This window comes from Haematobia irritans, chromosome 4 (genome assembly GCF_050003625.1).
Source record: "Haematobia irritans isolate KBUSLIRL chromosome 4, ASM5000362v1, whole genome shotgun sequence".
Classification (NCBI taxonomy): Eukaryota; Metazoa; Arthropoda; class Insecta; order Diptera; family Muscidae; genus Haematobia; species Haematobia irritans.
The window spans coordinates 78,629,971-78,642,410 of record NC_134400.1 but is presented as its reverse complement, the minus strand read 5'-3'; the positions used below and the strand labels follow the sequence as shown (position 1 = coordinate 78,642,410).

At 32.9% G+C, this 12,440-nt stretch overlaps 1 protein-coding gene across 1 annotated transcript in view; it reads left to right on the top strand.

The window, feature by feature from the left end:
- The window catches only part of eyg (eyegone), a 52,439-nt gene that overhangs the window by 19,715 nt on the left and 20,284 nt on the right, over positions 1-12,440 (top strand). The gene's annotated exons all lie outside the window — the stretch shown is intronic.

The following is a 12,440-nucleotide window of genomic DNA, read 5'->3' as shown; positions in this document are numbered from 1 at the left end:
AGTGGTTTCACTGCAATGTGGAGCACCGTTCGGACTCGGCTATGAAAAGGAGGTCCCTTGTCATTGAGCTTAACACAGAATCGAGCAACACTCAGTGATAAGAGAGAATTTCACCACTATGGTATCACAATGGACTGAGTAGTCTGTGTGAGCCTGAAATATCGGGCTGCCACTATTCCTAACCTAACCTAACCTAACCTAACCACTATTCCTAACCTAACCTAACCTATACTTGTATTTGACTACAAACATATATGTTTGTAATTTATTTGATAAGCAATTCGAAAAGCAATCACGAAGTCGGCAATCTACACCTCAATATCAACACACAAAGAAAATTTCATTAAAATTCAGCCAACGAAAAATTTTCATTGATATAACGACACATTTTCATTAATACAATGAAAATATTGTTAATAGTACGAAACGTTACGTTGATTAAAATTCATAATAATAACGAAAAATTTCGTTGTATTATTGAATTTGTTTCATTGGCTCACTTTTATCGACACATTTCGTTAATATTAGTGAACTTGCATTATGTAGTTTTTAAAAAGCCATCTTATGGAAGGTTAGGTTAAGTTAGGTTATGTGGCAGCCCGATGTATCAGGCTCACTTAGACTATTCAGTCCATTGTGATACCACAGTGGTGAACTTCTCTCTTATCACTGAGTGCTGCCCGATTCCATGTTAAGCTCAATGACAAGGGACCTCCTTTTTATAGCCGAGTACGAACGGCGTTCCACATTGCAGTGAAACCAATTAGAGAAGTTTTGAAACCCTCAGAAATGTCACCAGCATTACTGAGGTGGGATAATCCACCGCTGAAAAACTTTTTGGTGTTCGGTCGTAGCAGGAATCGAACCCACGACCTTGTGTATGCAAGGCGGGCATGCTAACCATTGCACCACGGTGGCTCCCGAAGGCTCTTATGGAAGAGTTCAATTAATGGAAATGGAATCTGAAAATATTTTTATAACATCGAGTAATTTTATACGTACTTTCTATTTTATCTTTGTTGTATTAGGGCTGCGTCATTTATTTATTAATTTTCTACGAAAACATGGAAAATAATATGGTTTTATACTCTGTGCGATTTTACTTGGTTTTCTATATTCATTATAGTAGAAAATCTGCAATATCAATGGTGGGATTGTGTATTAGGTTCGATCTGGCTGAACTCAACTCTGAGAATTTCTCAAATTGAGAAAGTTGGCATTTGAAAAGGCTAACAAATGCCAACTTTCTCAATTTGAGTTGCCTAACTCTAGTAATAAAATATCAGTTCGTTATTTTAGGCCCTATTAGACTATTCAGTTCATTGTGATACCGCTGATGGTGAATTTTTCTCTTATCAATGAGTTCTGAGTGCTAGTACAAAAAGCTTCGTTTTTATGCCATAGAAATTCGTCTTTAATGTGCAAGAAGACATTTTCGCAATTGGGAAAATTTCGGCGAATGTATAGAGAAGTCATGTCTTGGTCGTTTCCTTGGGGTATGTATGACTCACGGTTTTCTTTTTATCATGATACTGTCAAATTGTTGACTGCTGTTACTCCAGCACTTAAATAAATTAATAAAGTCATTTCAATAGGGAACCACTTTTGATAATGTGTTTAATATATTATCACGACCAATATTTGAACATGTGATTTGGATAAATACAAAAATCAAACGCATGCATTGGCATCATCATGGTGAGAGTTGCCTCAGTGCGAGAAGTGGCACTAGGGTTTTTTCCAACGTGGTGGAAAAAATTCAATAATTTTTTATATTAGTGCTTTTGTGTAATTCTAATGCTCAAAGAAACTCTTTGATTAATTCAATATGATCGCTAAGTGGACTTAACACTATTTTAGAAATACCTAGCTTTACAATCTAGCGAAAGTTTAATTAAAATATTCAAGACAATTCCATCGAACCAAACACGAGCAGAAAGCGCAATTCAGAGTTTATAACTCCACATTGTAAACAAATAATACTCCTAAAAAAGTTTTTTGGGCACGTACTTGAAAGGTATCGTTTCACCAAACAAACTACAAATAATGTAGAATGTAATGTACGCTAAATAAATAAAAAAAAATATTTTTTTTCTCGGAAATAACGTTTTAAATTAATTTGGTTTCTTTAAGGATCTAAGTATTTTATGCATACCTACGATGCAAAATCGTATAACAGTAATCGAGATTATGGACCTACACTGGTAGAAAAAGTTTCGTTATATTAATGAAATGTGTCATTAAAATTGCGCCAATGAAACAAATTCATTGATATAATGAAATTTTTCGTTATTATAACGAATTTTCTGTTAGTCAACGAAACGTTTCATACTATTAACGAACATTTTCATTGTCTTAATGAAAATGTTTCGTTGTATCCATGAAAAATTTTCGTTGGCTCGATTTTAATGAAATTTTCTTTGTGTGTATGCAGCAATAAAACTCCTTGAACGATGTTCACATTTCACATACATCCGTTGATGAATAAATGTATGAACGAAATGACAAGCACTGTTCAATATCCGGCATTACTGTTCAATATCCAATGTAAATGTAAAGTGTATATAATTTAAGCTCGAATATCAGCAAAAAAATGTTGTGGGATTCCATCTCCGTTTTTCGCAATGCTTGTTTTTTATATCCTCCACTATTGAATGGGGTGGGGTATACTATGCCATTCCATTTGTAACAAAATATTGGTCTCAGACTCCTTACTGCATATATTGTAAGTCGTGATGAAATTCTGAGTCGATCTACCGATGTCCGTCCGTCCAATCGTCTGTTGAAATTAGGCTAACTTCCGAACAAAAAAACTATCGATTTGAAACGTGACACAAATTGCTGCTATTGAAGTAGACCCGATGGAAAATGGAACATATTGGACCACTTTTAGGTATAGTCCCCCATATAAACCGACCCCCCAAATTTGACTGGAACCTAGCAAAAAAAAAATTGGAAGTTGTTCCACTTCCGATGATGTTTGATCGGTTAAAGTAAATTTTGAACAATTAAATGTCTCTGAAAGAATAGGAAATCAATAAGAATCATAAATTTAAAATTTTATCCCCGCAAGGAATTGAAACTGTGCCATTTGACTTTTTCGCTACCAGTTCTTCTGAGAAGATTTTGAAAATTTCTGTTGATTTTATATATAAAAATATTGATAAAAATAAAAAGTGAAATTGAAGGGGAAACATTTTTTTCGTTTTTTAAATTTCTTCATTCAAATGGAAGTTCCAAGGCACAATTTCTAAATCAATCTAAAGTATCCGAAACCGGAGTATTACTACTATGATAAGCCAATGTAAAATTCATTGCAAAGATTTTGACCTTCCATTAAGGATTTTGATATTGATTCCGAGCCAAATATGCGGCTTCTTTAAAATAAAGACATTTTTTACGGACCTCCCTGGCTTTAAATCTAGGATCAAATAAATTAAAATTGGACACATATCTCATTCATCGAGTTCTTATTTCCTTTTTGCGATATATTAATAAAGGTATTTATGTACAAACAAATTCCAATTTCAAAATCCAATATATGCCAGGTACTTCAGAGTAAAAACAGTGTTCTTAATGCTAAAAAAAACTTTAAACCAAAGATGCAAATCCTTAAAACAAGTCTTAGCCTATATTTGAAGCGTTTTTATCTTAAATTTAAAAATTCAATATGTCAGTTGAGTTAAAGACGAATTCTTTAAATTAAAAATGTTTTCTTTATTTTAAGGAAAATTTGCCTTTCTTCAAAGATCTACAATTTATAAGATTTGTGTCCTAAATTTAATGAAACAAATTTCTTGAAGCAAGGATTATAAACTTTCTTTTAACTAAAATGTCATTGTTTTAAAGAATGTTGTCCTTAGCATTGCGTAAATTTTGAGTCCTAAAATTTAAGTTGCATAATCTTCCATATTAGGTCAATATTTTTTTCAGTGTGGAGATGACCCAAATTTACACTACTTCCGGATCACAAATATGCGGTAGTATACGCCCTCTAAAAACTATGCAAAAATTTGTCCATATCGGCCGCCAGATTTGAGGAGTAAAATTCCTATTCGATTGAAATTGGTTACGTGATATTAAAATATGGCTCCCAAACTTTTTTCCTTTCATTTATTCGTATAAGACAAAAATTCCTAATTAAAAAAGTAAAATCTGTTCAAATTAAATTTTTTCTTGAGAATTTAATGCCCAGTTCCTGAATATCGAACGAAAGCTTTCTTTCGTATTCCAAACGAAAGAAAATTGATTTGGTCGAGTAATAAACGAACATATACAATATGTGCCAAGAAAAAAGTAAACCCATTGTTAACATTCTCAGGCCAAAAATTTGGAAATACTCATTTTTGATAAATAGAAAGAAAAACTTTGAAAAATAGAAAAACTTTCTTTCGAATGAGTTTTCGTTCGATATACAGAAACAGGCCATAAATGTCCGTTATTAAATTAACAGTCAAGTTAAACACCAGCGGTAGATTGGCCGGTCTTACCCTGAAAAAAATATTTACGTGATATTAAAGATAACGCTACCTCAATTTTAGGATGCGCAATTTACACACTATTAATGACAAATTTCTTTAAAATACTAATTTTAATCAAAGAAAGTTTATAATCTTTGCTTCAAAAAATTTTTTTTTAATTAAATTTATTTGGAAAATAAATGAGCCGGACTGCCACTATACCTAACCTAATTTTTGTTTACTTAGGAACAAAATAAAAAAGCTTTTCTTTTGATGCTAAAAAAAAACTATCTTTAAAGGCAAATAGAAATGACGAGAATCACTCATTGCAACGTTTGTCATAAATTCGGGTTCATTTGTTCTTAAAGAAAATAATTTTTGAGAAGGGGGAATTGCGTTTGTCTAAAATCTCGTTCCGGGGGAAAGTATTTGTCTATGGCTGTAAACAGCGATATTGAAATATGTTAAAGAAAACATAAATGCTTAGATTTAAAATTATGAAAATTTTGTCGATATGTTTAAGTATTGTATTAGGCAGAAATAGTAAGCATTAAAATATTGGGACATCACTCGCCATGTATGAACCTATTATCAATTGACCTTTTCCATTTTTATCTATTGACTTAAGGTTTTTATTGTGATATATGTGACCACATATGTTTCACTTTCGCTTAGAGTTTCTCATGTTTTGGGACACCTTTCCTGTGTTCTTAATTTTTTGCCATAGTCGGGAGCCACCGTTAGGTTAGGTTAGGTTATGTGGCAGCCCGATGTATCAAGCTCACTTAGACTATTCAGTCCATTGTGATACCACAGTGGTGAACTTCTCTCTTATCACTGAGTGCTGTCCGATTCCATGTTAAGCTCAATGACAAGGGACCTCCTTTTTATAGCCGAGTCCGAACGGCGTTCCACATTGCAGTGAAACCACTTAGAGAAGCTTTGAAACCCTCAGAAATGTCACAGAAATGTCACCAGTGATAAGAGAGAAGTTCACCACTGTGGTATCACAATGGACTGAATAGTCTAAGTGAGCCTGATACATCGGGCTGCCACATAACCTAACCTAAACTTTGCCATAGTCCAAAATATTTCTCCCGGCAGGTGTTCTGGGCAGTTTGTCATACCATATCATTCCAGAGCCCTTGTGCTACAGTGACCTAATACAAAAGATTAAGCAAACTAAATTTTACAACACGTAATTTACACTATATTAAGACAAACTTCGTTAAAATAATGAAATTTAAATTAAACTAAAGTTTATAATCTCTGCTGCAAGAATTTTTTGCATTATATTTGGGACACGGATTTTGGAAATTTGCGTTCCTCCGTTAAAGTCGCGTGTCTGTGAGCTAATGAAAATTATCCTTAAAGTAAAGAAAAACGTTTTTGATTTAAGCAAATTGTTTTTAAATAAACTGATATATTGAATATATTGATTTAAGATGCAAACACTTCAAATATAAGCTAAGACTTATTTTGATGATTTTGCGTCTTTAATTAAATTTCTTTGCAATTAAGGAAGCATTTTTTATTGATATAATTGGATTTTTTTACTGCGATTTTTTTCTAAGTGAATAGCTTTATTACTATATCGCAAAAAGACAAATAGAATCGATAAATGAGATCCAATCTTTGGATCCAAGTAAACATTAACTGTACAAAAAATATATCGGTACTTTTTCCCCGGTTTGGCTTTTTTGCCGTAACTGCATACACTGAAGAAAGCGTCTTTTCATTCTAGGAAAATTTAATGTTTCCGTTTCTCCAGCTTTTTTCTTCATGTGCTCATTGCACCCAAAGAAAATATACATTTCCACTTGGTTTGATAAATTTGATTTGAATATTAATGAAATTGTCTTTAAATTGGATAATGTTCTTTATCTTGGCAAAAAGCCTAAATAAAAATCAAAAATGGGACATACACCCAAAAAAAAAAGTGGCCCACCGTGGAAGAAAATGTAGGTTTATTTTAGAAAATTTTAACTAAAATAGTTTTCTAATTGCAACATGTTACAAATAAGTTAATACTTTTTGTTAAATTGAAGAAAATTTTTGAAAAATAATTAATTTTTTCCTGTTGTTTAAGAAATTTTCATATGTTGGAAGAAAAAATTGGATTTAAAAATTGTTAAAATGACTTTAGCGCTTTACGAAGTTCGAGACAGGTACAATTTTAGTCAAATTTACTCATTTGAGAGACTTATGAACTCAATTTAAGCAAACTTCTGCCATTTTAGGAAAATATGAACTATTTTATTTTTTAGTAAAATTGTGCACTATATTTGTATACAACTTTTTTTCTCTTATTTTTAGTTCACGTCATTAAAGTTAGCGAAAAATTATTCAAATAAGGAATATTTACTCATATTGTGCAAAATTTAACTAAAATCAAATAATCTTCATGAACTAAAATAAAGTTCAGTTGGCATTAGAGCCCCTTTTTCCTGGGTGTATGTAATTTATACTTGAAGGCGAAAATTTGCAATAGTTTGTTGTCATTAACATGTTTATAAAGGACACATTAAAAATATGATAAAATTCATAAATAGAGATTTGTTTCCCATTACCAAGTGCGCTAAATCTACACAGGAAAAAAAATTCCATAGTTAAACTAACGCTAAATTTAACTTATTTTTATTGCAAAAAAAATATTTGTTTGTTCAATTAAAATTTTATTATATGTTGCGAAATTTTCTTATTTTTTAAATATATTTTTTTTTAAGTTCAATGACCGTACACGTAAGTTCAATATGAACTAAATCAAATGAAAATTTTCGTACGATTCCCAAAAATAGTAATAATGAACTATTGTTTGGTTAAAATGGTCATTATTTGGCGCCAATGATTTTTTTCTTTACTTTTAGTTAATTTTTTCTTTTATGAGAAGATGTAATTTCGTGAACTGCAGTTAAAAAGAACAAGAGGGCGTTAACTATTCGTGGTTTTATAATTTAGTTCGATTTTCGTAAGAGTTGGTTTATTCTTCCTATAAAACAGTTTACTTTTTTTCGGTGTATAGTTAATTGCGCCTTAAATGTATCCTTACTGTAATTCCTCGCTTTTTTCGTTCGGATAAAAGGCAAAAATATACACAAAAGTTCTGAATCTGTGTAAGCTTGATTTTCAGCGTAAGAAAGTTCGATTATTGACGGATGTTTCGTGATTAGGAGTACATCACTAGATCTTCTCGGAATTGAATCCTAATAAAATTTACCCTGATCGATAATCTACACAAATGGAATGACGAATCTTAGGACACACAATCTTAGGTCTAAGTGTAATTTTCCTTCAAAGAATAGAAAAAGAGATTATCTTTTCATGGCAACTCCCAAAACGACCCCATCTAATAGTTTAGAGTATGTTTCTTCTGCTTTTCAATCTTAAATTCTTCAGAAACCCTTATTTTGAAGTAAATAATGCCTGAAGTAAATAATGCCTTATTTTGAAGTAAATAATCCTTAATTGCGCCACTTTCACAAATCCAATAGAATATTTTATTTGTTATCGTCTAAAGCATATGGTGATAAATGACAAAGAAGAAATTGTTCTGAATCAGCCGCAAAAAGTACTATTGTACGCCAAAAGGCATTTCCACTTTTTTGATCAATGGCCTGTTTCTTAATGTTTATGAGAGAGAGAGCCGGACAATCAGAAATCTCATTGTTCCAAATCTCACTAAGAATTCTTCGGTACTACGTGTTGCCACTGTAGCCCATCGGGTATAATGGGTGAAGGAATTAACTTTTCACGTCCTTGGAATGACTGACACTCGCGTTTAGATTGATTCAGGTGGTGATTCTTTTGGGATTGATTCATTTGAAATCATACATAGATTATTAACTAGAGCCGACTTCTCTAGACTTCTGGTATTACCGGCTGATTATCGTCTTCTTTACACAATTAAATTAAATTAAATTAAAGGGTTTCAGCATGCTTCCAAGTTTGCATAATTTTCTTTGAGAATGAGTTAAATTCTGGTTCATTGATTGTAGTATTTCCGTGCAATTTGAAAGCAAACATTTGATTTGAAAGTTGGGGTCAGTATTGATTTTCTTTTCTTTTGTGCATGTTGATGACATGCGATATTTTCGATGTTACAGGAAGTGCGAAATTAAAAAAAAAAAAAAAAAAAAACTTGTCAATTGCACCCACAAAATTTTTTTCTGATTCAATCACGAAATGAATTGATCCAAGTAATTCTTTAATTGAAATGTTTTCAATCACAGAAATGATAGTATCAATTAAAAAAATTGAGGGTCAAGTAAAAAATTAATTGATACTATTAATTTTTGTGATTGATTTTTGTTTCAATTAAAAAATTTGTTGAATCACCCAGCAAAAAAATTTGGAAATTCTTCTAAAGGAACAACTTTAAAAGCACTTCCAAAAATGTAGAACTTCCTCTGTAGTTTAACTACAGAGGAAGTTCTTTTAATTCAATTTTTTATAACTCGACTTTTTCATATTTTTAATGGGTATTTTTAACTTTTTCAAATAAGTTAAAAACTGAGTAAGAATTAATAAAATAGTACAAACTATTTTTCATTACTCATTATGAAATTTCATTTTTCATTTCATTTCAGACAAGCGTTAAAATGCAATAAAACTTATAAAAAATTAAATAAATTATTTATTTAGCGAAATAAAGGGTGATACGGTGAAAATTTGGTCAAGGGAAAACGCGTGTAAATCGGTGAAATCGTTTATTTAAAAAATCAAATTCAATTTCTTTTTCAAGTTCAATTAGTATAAAATTCAGGTAAAATATTCAGTTAGGCTTTCGCTTTTCCAAATCCGAATTACCGGGCCTCACGCTTGACACCTGCCATCAGATTTTGTACAGCCACCTTGTCCACCTTCTTCGCCGCAGAAAGCCAGTTTGCCTTGAACTACTGCTCGTTCTTAGCAGTTTTTTGGTTTTCTTTAGGTTCCGCTTGACAATAGCCCAGTATTTCTCAATTGGGCGTATTTCTCAATTGACAATAGCCCATCAAATCATCGATTTGAGTGCAGTTGGCTGGGTTTATTTTGAGCGTGCTTCCTTTTTTTCATGATGGTGGCAAAGGAAAAGACAAATGTTTGTATGAATTTATTTCGGCACAAACCTTTTTTCGGAAGGTTCAAGTGTGGTTCACCTTGGGTTTATTGAACTGTCTGAATTTATTCTGATAATTGTTTGATAGATTTGCTGCAAGTAGAGGATGCTGATGAGGAATGTGGTAATTCCGAAACGTGCGTCCATCCAACCATCTTGCAGGGCTTTGCCCAAAATAAATTTGACAAACTTTCTTTTCCTCTTGTTGTTTAGTAAATGAATGGTTTTAAGCTGAAATCAAAAAACAACAGAAATAGAGTTTTGACAAAATTTTCCGTAGAAATAAAATTTTGACAAAATTTTCTATAGAAATGAAATGTTGACAAAAGTTTCAATAGAAATAAAATGTTGACAACATTTTCAATAGAAATAAAATTTTGACGAAATTTGCTATAAAATAAAATTGTGAGAAAATTTTCTATAAAAATAAAATTTTTAGAAAATTTGCTATTGAAATAAAATTTTGACAAAATCTTCTATAGAAATAAAATGTTGACAAAATCTTATATAGAAATAAAATTTTTTTGGGAACCATCTGCACGTTGTTGGCGGCGTACCACTCCATGGCCTTTTTACCGTAATGGCAAGATGCCAAATCCGGCCAAAACAGTACGGAACAACCGTGTTTCTTCAGGAAAGGCAGCAGACGTTTATTCAAACACTCTTTCACGTAAATTTCTTGGTTGACAGTCCCGGAAGCTATGAAAATGCTGCTTTTCAAGCCACATGTACAGATGACTTTCCAAACCAGATATTTCCTTGCGAACTTTGACAGTTTTATGTGCTTGAAAATATCTGCTACCTTTCCCCTTCCTTTTGCCGTATAAAACTCCTGTCCCGGAAGCTGCTTGTAGTCGGTTTTGACGTAGGTTTCGTCGTCCATTACCACGCAGTCAAACTTCGTCAGCATCGTCGTGTACATCCTCCGGGATCGCGCTTTGGCTCGATGCACGGTTGTAGACGATACACCCAGCTTATTTGCGGCATCTCGGAGAGAGAGGTTAGGGTTTCGCTTGAAACTACCGGCAACTCTCTTTGTCGTCTCAGCGGCTTCCGGTTTTCGATTTCCCCCCGATCCAGACTTCCTGGCTGTCGACAAACGTTCCCCAAACACTTTAATTACATTTGTAACGGTTGATTTGGCAACTTTTAGCGATTTTGCCAGCTTTGCGTGCGAATAGCTCGGATTTTCGCGATGCGCGAGCAAAATTTTGATACGCTGCTCTTCTTCCTTGGACGGCATATTGACAACTGAAGAGTGAATTCCAAAATCAAAACAGGAGCAACATTCTACACACACACACCTTTAAAATGAGGGGTGTTTTTTAAATGCAAAATTGAAAGAAATGCGTCAAGTTTATATTGACCAAATTTTGACCGTATCACCCCTTATCACAAAATCTTTTAATTCACATCTAAAACACTGAATTCGGATCACACCTTAAGAAGTAATGCAAATTCAGTTCAACAGCTTTTGAAATGGTGGACATCGGTCCTATGTCAACCCCATGTTAAATTCATCGCTTCTGCGCCAATTTTGCACCACTTCCGGATCCAAAAAGAACATTTTCACTGCTTTTTTGGCGACGCTTTTTTTGCTGGGCAATTAAACTTTTAATTGAATATTTTTTAAAACTCCATTAAAATTTTAGTTGGAAAAATTTTCGTGCAAGAAGTGACAAATTATACTCTTAGGATGTTTTTCAGCGCAGATAACCATTGGTAGAAGAAAACTGATCATGTCCCCCAATGTTTCTTTGAAAGTACCTTGCGTTACTGAGTTTTATAAGATCCAACGTACTATGACAATAAGTAAATTGACATTCCTCCTCCCTAAAATTTTGTTAGTATTGTCTTAGCTTATAAACAAACGATCAAATACCGAACAACTGTTGCGACATAAGCAAAACTTTCTGTCCGGATTACAGAGGAATAATTTAAAAATATGTGTCCGAAATATCGAGCTGTCCGGACTACTGGATAGTCCGGACTAGCGAGTGTCCGGATTTGAGTTGTTATACTGTGTTGTACAACATCTCTAGAAAGCACACGAAATCATCAACTTATCCTTCAAAATCTGTATGCTCAAAAATTTATTTTTACTTGCAGGCACTAAATTTGAAACTTGTGCATGAAATATGAAAACAATAATAGTATCAATTAATGTTTTAATTGGATCAATTAATCCTTTAATTGGCCTTCAATTAATTTTTTAATTGATACTATCATTTCTGTGATTGAAGACATTGCAATTAAAAAATTAAGTGGATCAATTAATTTCGTGATTGAATCAGAAATTTTTTTTGTGTGTAACATTAATTTCACTTTAGGCTATAACATAGAACGAATGGAAAAATGTCTTTGATTTAATACAAAGCACATATGTACCTATCTCCTTAATTTAAATGAACACCACCAACCATAATGAATAACTAGATCGATGTGGGATACATACGATTGCCATCTTTTTCACCCAAAACCTTGGCTCATTAATACTGGCTAAGAAGCCTTTTGATGATGTCGGGATGCCGATATTGACAAATGTCGTCAACACTGATCATCATGCCCCATCATTTAGATGATGGTGACAAGGGGAGATTAATAAAGAACGTTATGTGTCGGAGTGAGTTCTTAGCGGTATTGGATGTTGTGACATGTTCATATTTGCTCTTCATTAAGCATTCTCTATTCTGATGGATACATACCCAGCAGGGACGCGGCATATGCGGTATGTATCCATTTGTTTGTCCAAAACATGAAATGCTAAACAAACGTCAATTCCGATGTCGACAGTAATTCGAACTGAGTTGAGTCGAGTCGTCCGTCTGTCTGTCTGTCTGTTCGACTAGACTTGACGGTTGCTATTGAATTGAGTCGACATA